We start from the raw sequence: 13051 nt of genomic DNA on the forward strand, positions 1-13051 counted from the left end.
CCTTAAATGAAAATTATCCACACACCCACTGCCCACCCCCATTCTATCTAAATTCACAACAGACCAACACAAGCTGAAACATTTAATTTTAATACCAGGCTATACTCTTAACAAAATTAAATGTAAACTAGAGAAAGATAAGAAACCCTAAGGCATTTAAATATTAAATGAAGCATCCCAGAAACCGATATTCAGAATGTTTTTCTTGGCAACTGGGAACTTTTTTCACTCTGAGTCATAGCAGAATAATGTGACTTTCTTCCTTTTTAAAGTTTGGCTAATGGGAAGGGGAGGTAGAAAAGGAGATTTTGCATAACTTTGAACACAGGTGCATTCTCAGGAAGATCATTTTTCAAAAAGACCACAGATAGAAGTTGAAGATCTGCAGATTGATTTCCCTTTTAAAAAGCAAATTTACTGAAGTATATTTTACCTATAAAAATTAAGTATACAGTGACATTGCAACAATCTCATTAAGACAGTCTTAGAACATTTTCATCACTCCAATAAGATCCTTCCAGTCCTTTATAGTTAATCCCCATTTTCACCCCCAGCCCCAGGCAACCACTGATCTACTTTCTGCCTCTATTAATTTTATATATATTTCCCTTTTCTGAACTTCCATGAAAGTGAAAGTTGCTCAGTTGTGTCTGACTCTTTGCGACCCCATGGACTATACAATACATCGAATTCTCCAGGCCAGAACACTGGAGTGGGTAGCCATTTCCTTCTCTAGAGGATCTTCCCAACCCAGGGATTGAATCCAGGTCTCCTGCATTGCAGGCAGATGAGCCACCAGGGAAGCTCTAAACTTTCATATAAATGAGGAAATCAATTTCTTGAAAATATGTATGCCTACTTGGAAAGTCTTTGCTCAGGTTGTTCTATAGCATTCTCTGGCCAAGTGGGTGGGACACTTGGTAACATGGGGAAGAATATATATCTGTATAAAATATTCTGTTTACACATATTCTTCTTACCTTGGTGGTGAGCCCCAGGTGCTTTGCTTGATGCCTGGAGAGAATCTCAGTGACACTGACAGCTGTCAGGTGTGCAGGACCTCAGTGTCTGGGCAGCTGGCCACTCCTCTCTGTGCTTTAGCTCAGGCCATGCCTTTCTCCTCCTCCCAGGACACACCCAACAGATCGCCATGCTCTCTTTCCAGCCATCACTTTGTTGAGTCGTCAAAGCCCCATACCAGGTATTTAAAGACACCAAATCATATTGTGTCCATCAGACTAGGCCTCTTAAACACCTTTGTTACCATCACAGTGCACAGTGACCTCTGTGAATTTCTACAGCACTGTACTCATTTGCTTCCAAAACCACTGTTCCTTTTCTTGTATTTTGTGTTAACCACTGTTCATTCAGTCGTCCAAGTCAGAAACCTCAGAATCAGCCATGATTCTTCCTCTCACTTCTTCCACATCCAACTGTCACCAAGTCCTGCCAAAATTATATCTGCTCTGTGTAAGCTGACCTCCTCCTCATCCCACTGTTACTTTATCTTACTGAGGTGGTCATGGATCTTGCCTGGAGTAGAGTTGTAGCTTCTTTTCTGCTGTTGCTTCCAAACTAAGCTGAGGTGATCTTTCCAAGATGAAAATCTGATCAAGTCCATCTCATTGCTAAAATTCAACAATGGCTCTCCAACAACTTTTTTCTTTTTTCAAATTTTATTGAACTACAGTTGATTTATAACATGTTAATTTCTGCTGTACAGCAAAGTGATTCAGACACATACATACATACATATTATTCTTTTTCAATATTCTTTTCCATTATGGTTTATCACAGAAAATTGAATATACTTTCCTGTGCCATTCAGTTGTTGTTGCTTAGTCACTAAGTTGTGTCCAACTCTTGAGACCCCATGGACTGTAACCTGCTCAGCTCATCTGTCCATGGGGTTCTCCTGGCGAGAATACTGGAGTGGGTTGCTATTTCCTTCTCCATCTCCACTGACTTTTATGATAGTTTAAATTCTTGGCTTCCAAGGCTGGAATTTTGTTGATCTGTCCCTGGCCTGTTTCTCTTTGCCATCGCAAGCTCCTTTTACAAGAAACGTAACACTATCCCTGTATTTCTATACTTACACTCTCCTCCTCTGGATTGCTCCTACTCTTTGCTCCAGACTCAGCACAGGCATCATCTCCTCTGAAGGTGATTTGTCTGCAGGGAAGGCTTCTTAGATACACCTGTTTGGTGTTTCCAACCAAACCCTCTGTCTCAGCCCTGTGTTTTCTCCCACCCCTACTCAGGCTGATAGCATCTTAAGGGCAGAGTCAATATTTTATACCTCTCCAAGGTCAAGTTTGCATATTTTGTTCAAAGTTCTCTTTAAAAAATGACATTTCTCTGTCGATGCCTTGAGCCTCTTATGGCATCATGAGTCTTGTGTGTTGAGACCCAAAGAGTCAAAGCATAAGATTCAGCTGGAGGAATCAGATGTGTGGTCGAGCTGATGTTGTTTTCTATTACAATCAGCCTTTTTCTTCCAAGGAGAGTCCAATTGCCTTTTTTTTTTTTTTAATGTGCTTACTGTGTATCAAACTCAGATTCATTAAGTATTTTCATCTTTATAAAAATCCGTTGAGGTAGGTGATACCATCCCCATTTACACATAGGGAAACTGGGTCATAGAGAAGTTAAATCACTTGCTGAACCACATATCATCACTGTCCCTTAGTAATGGGATTTGTCTCCAAGCCCCATGCTCTTAACTTCTAAGGTATCTATTAATATATTTGTATAGCTCTGCGCGCACGTGTGTGTGTGTGTGTGTGTGTGTGTGTGTGTGTGTGTGTTATTGGTTCAGTAATGGAATAGATCAAATGTGAGCTTAAATACTTTTGATTTCTGACCCAACACATTTATGGACATAGGAGGGTATCTAAGTGTGGACTGAAGATGAAAACTGTGGAGCCTCTTTCCCCATCATGCTTTCATTTAGGCCTCCGTAAGCTCTTATTCTTTTCCTGGTGTCCATTCCTAATTCCTTGGAATAGGAATTATACCTGGAATAATTCTGTTCTTTTTCAAATATTGCATGTCTAAGTCTTATTAGCAAAGATTCTGCAACCAGTTTTAGAGTCAGACTTAAACATACAGAGACAATCCTTCTGTATCAGGCAGTTTCTTGCTAAAGTATGCCTAGTATAGTTTGCCTTTTCTGGCTATGAGTCCACATATGCTTGTTGTTGTTGTCATTGTTTTCGGGTTTCTTTGGCTGTCCAGAATGTGGGATCTTAATCCCCCAACCAGGGATTGAACCTGTGCCCCCTGCAGTGGAAGCGTGGAGCTCAAACCACTGGACCTCTGGGGAATTCTCCACCTATGCTTTTTTTTTTTTCAATTTATGTTCCAAATGTGATGGTTTCTTTTATTTTACTGTGATGCAAAACCAAAGATTGTACTACCGTACAGGGACCAATATATTACAAGGTCATGAAAAAGTGGTGTGGGACATGCAGAACATGATGGACAACTGGAGGGTCGGGTCATCTCCTCTGTAACATGACACTACACCGTCGCTGAGGAGCACATTGATAATAACCCTGAGGAGCTGAACTGAGACGTGGCATGAAAGTGATAGCTTCCGGGCATGCCTTCAAGCACCTCCCTTAGGATGGACTCAGTACCTAAGCTTCAGTGTGGGAAGGATTACAATTCTTTGGAAGAATAAAAAGTTCACACTTTTGAATTTCACAGAAGAATTTTAAGGCCAAAACATAGAGGGTTCATTTCTCTTCACCTTCAGGGACAAAGCTGATGCTTTATTCAAAGCCACATTAAACTTCTAGTTCAAATCCCAGCCCAAACTTGTGCCCTCCTGCATTAAATTTCTTTCCATTGATTAGAGTTGACAGGATCAGTTTCACTCCTGGTCAAAGGGTCTGAGTGTAACCCAGTCCAATCAGGCTGGCATTGTTTCCTTTAGCACAGAGAGAAGTTCTACAGTCCAGCTTGTACTTAGCAGCAATGCCGAAGCGGGTGTTGTTACTGCTGGCTGTCCGTGCGAGGTTTATTGACATTTCAATCTTCTCATTCACCTTCTGGTAGATCGACCCTCCAAACTCAGCACCATCATTCACATGAGTGTGCAGCTGGAAGTCTGCGGCCTTGTAACCCAGGGTGAAATTATTCTGTGACAGTTTGCATTTGTCTGTGTCAAAACTCATCTGATAGCCAGCAAGCCAACCTTCAAAGGCCAACACAGCCCAGCCATAGATGGTTGGTCCAGAAAAATCTACATCAATATTACTGCCAAGACTGAAACAATCCGGTTTATAGGAGGCCTTCAATTTCCCACCCTTCTTTCCTGTGCTTGGTACAAATATGTTATCAAGAGTCAGTTTCAAGCCTTCAGCCAACTTATTCTCCCAAGACATTTCCGTCCCAAGAGTATTGTCTGTGTTCCACTTCTGGATGAAGGTCAGTCCATAGTTACAGATTTGTATTTGGTCTCTAGGTTACCTGATGCTTTCCCCGTATCAGTGTAAGCATGACCAGAAGTAAAGAATTTCATTCCACTACATGATTTGGTTCTCAGGTCTATTTTGACCACGCCAAATCCATATGCTTTGTTGAAGACATCTTTGGCAGCCTTTCCTAGGTCACAGTAAGTCGGTGTGTTACACATATCGCCAACTGGAGGGCCTGTCCACTCCGCCAGGAGGGGTCTGTCTACTCTGCCAGGACACCACTGAAGCCCCACCTATGCTTTGGAGAGGAAAAGTGATTTACGTCTTTGACAGGTTATTGGCATTAGAACCTACTCTTGCAAGTATTTGTTTATCTTTTTGATTATTTTATTCAGAACAAATAATAATATGATTCAGGTCATGAAGGTATAACTCTGTGTTCCTGCCCCAAGAAAGAACCACTTTTCCCCATCTTCAGGCAGATATAGGAATATCAGATTCAATGATATGATATTGACTCCTAGGAATATCATATAAAATTATGTATAAATATATAATTATGTCTATACTTACACAAACATAATATATATGTATATATACATGCATACACTGTAATTTTTTATTTAATAGTTCTCATCCCATTTGCTACATCTAACATTTTATTTTTCCTATAATTGCTTTATTTTCCATGGTTCTTGATGGGGCAATTTTTTCCTTCTATTCTCTCTCTGCCACCAAATTTATCTTTAGCTTCACCTCTATGTCTCTGAACATATAATCAGCTAGGAACTCATGTAACTATATAACTTGGTATATTTACATAAATGTGCTTCACACTATATACCACTTTGTAACTTGTCTTTTTTCATGTTATAAGGTGTCCTGGAAATTTTTTGTGTCAGCATTTAGTATATTTACCTTATTTAATAGCAATTCTGTACTTTTTGACTGAGGAACTCATGAGAATATACAGAGATGAGCAGCCGTGTTTCAATCTTGCAGTAAAGCTGATGTCCAAGTGGGTATTGGTGCTCAGGTTGAACAAAAATCAGATTGTAATGGGACCTGCACTTGGCTGTCAGGGGAATTTTGCTCCTCAGAGCACTTAGCGCTTAGACAGTGAGCAAGCCAGAGGGCACGGGAACCTGTCACACTGACACACTGGTAGCAGGATCTCAGGGAGGCCATTCCCAATCTTTCTATCTGCAAGGAATGCTTGAAATATTTTTCAAGGGAAGGTCTCAAGTAATTCCGGCATAAACACTGTTACAGCAGAAGTGATGGTTCACTACTATGATAGTAAGTTACAGATATAATAATCCAATATTAATAGTCATGTTCTTTTGCGTAGAGAATGATGCTTCTTGTGGATCTGTTTACTATAGCCAATTTATTACCCTACTCTTTTTGTGTGATTTCCCCTCCCCACAAGGATATTTACTCTATTACAAGTCAGTAGTGCACACATTTTCATTGGAAAAGACCCTGCTGCTGGGAAAGATTGAGGGCAAGAAAAGAAGGGGTTGACAGAGGATGAGATGGCTGGATGGCATCATCGACACAATGGACATGAGTTTGAGCAAGCTGCAGGAGATGGTGAAGGATAGGGAAGCCTGGCGGGCTGCAGCCCATGGGGTCGAAAAGAGACAGACACGACTTAGCAACTGAACAAGTACACACAAGGAGACTTTGGTTTTCCCCTTTAAAAAAAAAATCCTACTTGATTAAAAAAAAAATCTTAGCCTGTCCCGGTCTTCGTAGACCGGGACCTGGGCACTGGAGTCGATGAGAAGAAGGACACAGGGGACCCAAGTCTTGAGTGAAACAACGGTACTTTATCTGCAGAAACGCATGCTTATATATCTTCAATAAAATGATTACTCAGCCATTGAAAAGAATGAAATTCCACCAGTTGCAACAAAATGGATAGTCCTTTAAGTAAAAGGTCACTGAAGAGAATCACTGAAGGGAATCCAAGCAGGTGTTCTTTCCCATGATCTCAGTCCTGAGAACAGCGTGCAGTTCTGCTTGTTCCTGCTTTCCAGGAACTGATAAGAAAAAGAGAGTCCTTGAGAAACGGCACACAAAGGAAGAAAACATATTGGATCCCTTAAAGTTGAACGTCCCCTGACATTAGCCAAGTAGGTCTAAAAGTTTTATCATAGAGTCATACTGTAAGAAATACTAATGAGATATGGTACATGGTATTTAATATATGCAAGAGTAATTATCTATATTTAAAGCCAGAAAGGTTGTTTTTTTTTTTTTTTTGCCAATTTGTCTTGAATAGAATCAGGGAGCTAAAGATTAAGTAACCTTACTTGAAATTAATCTCTTTGTTTCCTTCTCATAAATTTTAAAAACTCTTAAGGCAAGCACAATACATTTCTGTTAATACCTGACTTAAACCAAAGTAGGGATTCAAATTTTAAAAGGTCAATTTGATAGATTTAACTTAAACAATGGTAGTAAAATTATTTCAATTAATATTATTTATAATATAAAAAAATTTTACAATTTTAAATAGTAAAACAGTTAATCACAAGCCAAAGCAATATGAATAAAAATACCCTAAGACACTATTTTATTAAGACTGAAAAATGTTCTCACTTACTGACATGATCAGGCTCAAATAAATTTTAGCAATTACGAAGTTATTATGCACACACATAAATTTCTTCATCTCTTTTGTACACCTATATGTGCATATAATGGAGAAGGAAATGCAACCCACTCCACTATTCTTGCCTGGAGAATCCTGTGGACAGAGGAGCCTGGTTGGCTGCCGTCTATGGGGTCGCACAGAGTTGGACACGACTGTAGTGACTTAGCAGCAGCAGCATGTGCATTTAAATATTATTTTTGAAGCTAAAAAGAAAGAATACAGTCTATGTTTTTCATTTAAAACCTGTGCTTACTTTTTCACTGCACAAATACTCAATTCTGGGTCAAACTTGTGATACGTGTACAGAGATTTCATTTTCTGTTTGTTTTCTGTTTCTGAGATGTTTCCTGTCCTTGTTCTTGATGCTCATTAAACAGAAGAAAGCTTGCTTGCACATTAAGAAGTTGAAAATTAAGCAGAATGTTCGTTGCTTTTCAATGAGTGGTAGGATACTCTTCTCTCACATAAATCCAGAACTTTCGAGGGCAGACTAGTGAATCTCATGTGATTTACTTCATTCAGTTCACAAAGTTCTTCCTCTTTCCTCAAAGTCAAGTTCTCAAGATATGCAGAAAATCCAGATTCAGACACACGATCCTTCACCCAGCTATATGCTTATTTGGAAAGGAAAGAAATACTGCAAATTTTGTACTTATGAAGACTGTTCTTCCTGGATATTTTCAGTAAGATTTGAGACTTGTTTGGGCTTCCCTGATGGCTCAGATGGTAAAGAATCTGCCTGGAATGCAGGAGACACAGATTCGATCCCTGGGTTGGGAAGATCCCCTGGAGAAGAGAATGGCTACCCACTCCTGTATTCTTGCCTGGAGAATTCCATGGACAGAAGAGCCTGGTGGGCTACAGTCCATGGGGTTGCAAAGAGTCGGACACAACTGAGTGACTAACACACTTGAGACTTGTTAGATGGTGAGCAATTTAACCACGAGTTTAAATTTAACCATTGTCCAAAAATGATGTCTGGTCTTTGCACCCAGATTCTGGGAGGTAATTTCTAAGCCCTGGAATGTTATGCCCAATGGAGTGTCTTTGTTTGCATGAGAGCCTTGGGCCAGTGGAATGGTAACATTGTGACCTTCTATGGAGGCTGGAAACTGAGATCAGACATGTTTCACTCAACCATGCCTACACGATGGGGTCCCAGTGAAGACTCTCCATGCTGCTGCTGCTGCTAAGTCGCTACAGTCATGTCCGACTCTGTGCGACCCCATAGATGGCAGCCCACCAGGCTCCCCCATCTCTGGGATTCTCCAGGCAAGAACACTGGAGTGGGTTGCCATTTCCTTCTCCAATGCATGAAAGTAAAAAGTGAAAGTGAAGTCGCTCAGTCGTGTCTGCTTAGCGACCCCATGGACTGCAGCCTACCAGGCTCCTCCGTCCATGGGATTTTCCAGGCAAGAGTACTGGAGTGGGTTACGAAGACTCTACATAACAAGACTTATTTGAGATTCCCTGGTTGGCAATACTCTGCATGTACTGTCATCCATCCATGCCAGGGAAGTGATGCTGTCTTCCTTCATGGGGAGAAGAAACCCCATGTGGCACTTTTCCTGCACTCTGCCCTATGTGTCTCTCCCCTTGGCTGATTTTAATCTGTGTCCCCTTCCTGTAATAAACTGTGAGTATAACAGCTTCTAGCAAGCCCTTTGAATTCTTCTAGGAGAAGGCAATGGCACCCCACTCCAGTACTCTTGCCTGGAAAATCCCATGGACCGAGGAGCCTGGTAGGCTGCAGTCCATGGGGTCGAGAAGAGTCAGACACGACTGAGCGACTTCACTTTCACTTTTCACTTTCCTGCATTGGAGAAGGAAATGGCAACCCACTCCAGTGTTCTTGCCTGGAGAATCCCAGGGATGGGGGAGCCTGGTGGCTGCTTTCTACGGGCTCACACAGAGTCGGACACGACTGAAGTGACTTAGCAGCAGTAGCAGCAGCAGTGAAGTATTGAAATTTGAGGCTCTCCAAAATTGCAGTTGGTGTCAGGAGTGAGGGTGGTTTTATGAGCTATTCCCCCAGCTTCACATTTGGCTAATTTTGCAGTTGAAATCTGGATTGGGATTTGCTAGATCAACCCTGACTTACTGAAACACATGGTTTGGGAAGAAAAAGGCTGAGAGGGCAGGGATTGACAAACCTTCAATTCCTGGATGGCTACCAAGTTATCCACGGTATGGAACTAAGTCAGCACTGTGATCAGTCGGTAGAGGTAAAAGTTATTATTGGAATTTAGAAATGGTAGACTCAGATGCTGAGGAGTTGGCTCACTGGGTACATAAGGAAATGGCAAATAACAAGAAGCAAGTTACATATACAACTCGTGGTTATTATTATCTGTAATGGAGAAGACTCTTGAGAGTCCCTTGGACTGCAAGGAGATCCAACCAGTCCATCCTAAAAGAGATCAGTCCTGGGTGTTCATTGGAAGGACTAATGCTGAAGCTGAAACACCAATACTTTGGCCACCTGATGTGAAGAACTGACTCATTTGAAAAGACCCTGATGCTGGGAAAGATTGAGGGCAGGAAGAGAAGGGGATGACAGAGGATGGCATCACCGACTCAATGGACATGGGTTTGGGTGGACTCCGGGAGTTGGTGATGGACAGGGAGGCCTGGTGTGCTGTGGTTCATGGGGTTGCAAAGAGTTGGACGTGACTGCTTGACTGAACTGACCGAACTGACTGCTTATCTGTAATACCTAAACCGGAAGTAGAAGAGCGACGGAGTAGAATCTGATGATGAACCAAGTTCAGATCCAGCCAGTCTGAGATGTGGTCGCTAGCCTTAGGGCCACCTCTGAAGGGAAAATTTTTTGCTGGGACAGCAGACAGCATGTCTACAACCTCTGGTCACTAAGAAGTTTGTCCAGGTTGGAAGACAGCAAGACCAAGAATCCACTGAAACCAGAGCGTAGAGTGTGAAGTAGTCATCTCCCACCTGCTACAACTAGAGAAAGCTTGAGCACAGCAATGAAAACTCTGCAGTCAAAAATGAAACAAGCAAATAAATAACGAAAAATTTAAAATAAAAGATTGTGAGAGTCACTGATTTAGGGACAACATCCTTGGCTTAGAATATTGCAAAATGGAAGAATACATTTTTGTTGATGTAGTACCCACAGCTCTACTAAACAAATACAGATATCTACGTATGAACCATTCGCACAGGAGATTATTCCTAAACCAATGGACTGGATAAAAGCTGTGATAACACTTGTTTACTCTGAAGAAGGGGGATTATTCTTCCTATAAATGCCTAGTGGGGCTCACCTATGAAGGGGCTGATATACTTTGTATGCAAACCCTGGTGGATTAGTTTTCTGATGATCATGTTATTTACCTCAGTTAACAAGATACTGTATTAATTTGTACCACTGAGTCACATTTCTTCAGCTCAAGGAACACACTCATCCTCAGAGTAATAGTTTGATAGAGAATGTACTCAGTCACTCAGTTGTGTCTGACTCTTTGTGACCCCATGGATCATAGCCCACCAGGTTCCTCTGTCCATAGGATTTTTCAGGCAACAGTACTGGAGTGGGTTGCCATTTCCTCTTCCAGGGGATCTTCCCAATCCAGGAATCCAACCCTCATCTCCTGCTTCTCCTGCACTGGCAGGCAGATTCTTTATCACTGAGCCACCTGGCAAGCCCTTGATAGAGAATTGGAACAGGCACCTGAACACTGATTGCCTAAACTAAGCAGGAGATAGAGGCAAGAAAGGCTGGTTTATGTCATCATAAGTGTGTACTCAGACTAACGGGGTGGATTTGGAGGACACCCACTAGAGAGTTTCCTATAGAATGCTTCCTATGGGAGGAGAATAGTATGATCCAATGATTTTTTCCCATATCACCTCAACTTTTTTCTCTTTTCTACACGTCGACTTTCTTTTTTCCTACCCCATGTAATGATCCCAGTAAGCTGGGACTTTCATACTTACCTACTCTCTTCCTCACTCTCAAGTCCAAACAGGAGCAGAAACACTTTAAGATCTCCTTTTACAACATGATTTTTCCAAAGATTTCATTTCCTTTTAAATCTTGTCAATTGAAACCAAAATATTTTTCCCCAGCCATTCATTGGCTTGTTCAACTGGCTCGTGTGATAAAAAGGGTCTTCTAGGTAGATGGGTTTCTGCAGTCATTATTATCTTTAAAGTGAAGTGAAGTGAAGTTGCTCAGTCGTGTCCAACTCTTTGCGATCCCATGGATTGTAGTTTACCAGGCTTCTCTGTCCATGGGATTTTCCAGGCAAGAGTACTGGAGTGGGTTGCCATTTCCTTCTCCATATTATCTTTAAAGCACTCAGCAAAATCTGGCCCAGGACTTTCTGGAACATACTCCAGGCATTCACCTTTGAGCTTAAACACCCTGACCATCCACTCCAGTATTCTTGCCTGGAAAATCCCATGGACAAAGGAGCCAGGCAGGCTGTAGTTCTTGGGGTTGCAAAGGGTCTGACACCCCTGAGCTACTGAGCATGCACAGCACCCTGTTAGAAGTCTACCTCTGCTGAGCCCAGAGGCTTCACTATGTAACAGAGATTTTTGTATGTTCTTTGTTCAGGTTTAACTCCAGCTTCAAAGACACTCTTGAGTGACCAGGTCATTGTTTATAAAGTTGTGAAAGTGTTAGTCTCTCAGTTGTGTCCAACTCTGTGATCTCATGGACTGTAATCTGCCAGGCTCCTCTGTCCATAGAATTCTCCAGGCAAGAATACAGGAGTGGGTAGCCATTCTCTTCTCCAGGGGATCTTCCCGACCCAGGGATTGAACCTGGGTCTCCTGCATTGCAGGCAGATTCTTTACCATTTTTTAAAAAATTTAATTTGTTATTTTTGGCTGCATCAGGTCTTAGTAGTGGCATGGAGGCTCAATAGTTGTGGCGTGCCAGCTTGGTTGCTCTGCAGCTTGTGGGATCTTAGTACCTGACCGAGGATTGAACCTCCATCCCCTGAGTTGGAAGGCGGATGGATCCCTAATCACTGGACTGCCAGGGAAGTCCCAAGTTGACCATTTTTGTACCACCATCCAGAACTTTTTCATTTGATCTCCTAGACTTTTTGACACCATCACCTTTCTGGGAAGAAAGCAGTATGTTGTGATTCTGTCAGGACTCTCTCGTCTTACACAAGGGACAAAGCATTTTATAAAAGCCAACCGTCCACAGGGCACCATCAGTACCAGTGCCAATATCCTCCGAGATACACCTTTCATTTCCAGATACTGAACAAAATAGGAGATTTATCTTGGCTTTTGATGGTCTCAGGTACCACTTTGCAGTAGAAAATTTTTCTTGAATTTTACTGTTATTTACCCATTAATGAATGTTGTAGCATGACATTCATTGGTGAAAGCTGTCAACTTACCAACCTGGATACAGAAGAGGTTGTTTTCAGTTTATTACATAAAAACCTTTTTAGGATCATATGAGAAGTCATAAATACATCAATGTATCCTGCTATGGACAGTTTTCAGTGTCTTGTGTCGAGTCTGTCCATGTATTTTACTCACTATAATTTTACATGCTGTAATTAGGAGGTTTCCATATCTCTGGGACTTGTCCTTTTCAGGCAGTAAGTTTCCTACTCCATCACTTTCTTCCTGAGCTGTTTCACTGATTTTTTTTTTTTTTGTAAATGAAAGATTTTCTGTTTGCTTTGAGATTCCAGTAGCCATTAGAAATATTCAGCCCTTTTCTGGGTCACATGGCTGTAATTTATTGTTAAGTGGTTTTTCCATTTAGCTGGGGCTGTTGCTGCATTTGTAAGTTGTTCGCCTCAAACGAAGCATAGTGCACTAGGATGACTTGGATTATCAACATGTGTAAAATCCATTGTGGGGTAGTTTTCATCGTAAAGAGGAGTTTTTTTTTTGTTTTTGTTTTGTTTTTCCCTTAGGCCATTTTTTTTGCAATGGTGCAGTGGAATGACTCAGAAGATTG

The 13051-nt window shown here is 41.5% G+C and overlaps 2 long non-coding RNA genes and 1 pseudogene across 2 annotated transcripts in view; 2 read left to right on the forward strand and 1 right to left on the reverse strand.

The window, feature by feature from the left end:
- LOC132346287 (uncharacterized) overlaps nucleotides 1–13051 on the forward strand; it is a 146362-nt gene that overhangs the window by 69525 nt on the left and 63786 nt on the right. The gene's annotated exons all lie outside the window — the stretch shown is intronic.
- Nucleotides 1–13051, forward strand: part of LOC132346286 (uncharacterized) — a 99527-nt gene that overhangs the window by 36897 nt on the left and 49579 nt on the right. The gene's annotated exons all lie outside the window — the stretch shown is intronic.
- Nucleotides 3879–4678, reverse strand: LOC507216 (voltage-dependent anion-selective channel protein 3-like; annotated as a pseudogene).

The sequence above is a fragment of the Bos taurus genome, chromosome 10 (assembly GCF_002263795.3).
Source record: "Bos taurus isolate L1 Dominette 01449 registration number 42190680 breed Hereford chromosome 10, ARS-UCD2.0, whole genome shotgun sequence".
Lineage (NCBI taxonomy): Eukaryota > Metazoa > Chordata > Mammalia > Artiodactyla > Bovidae > Bos > Bos taurus.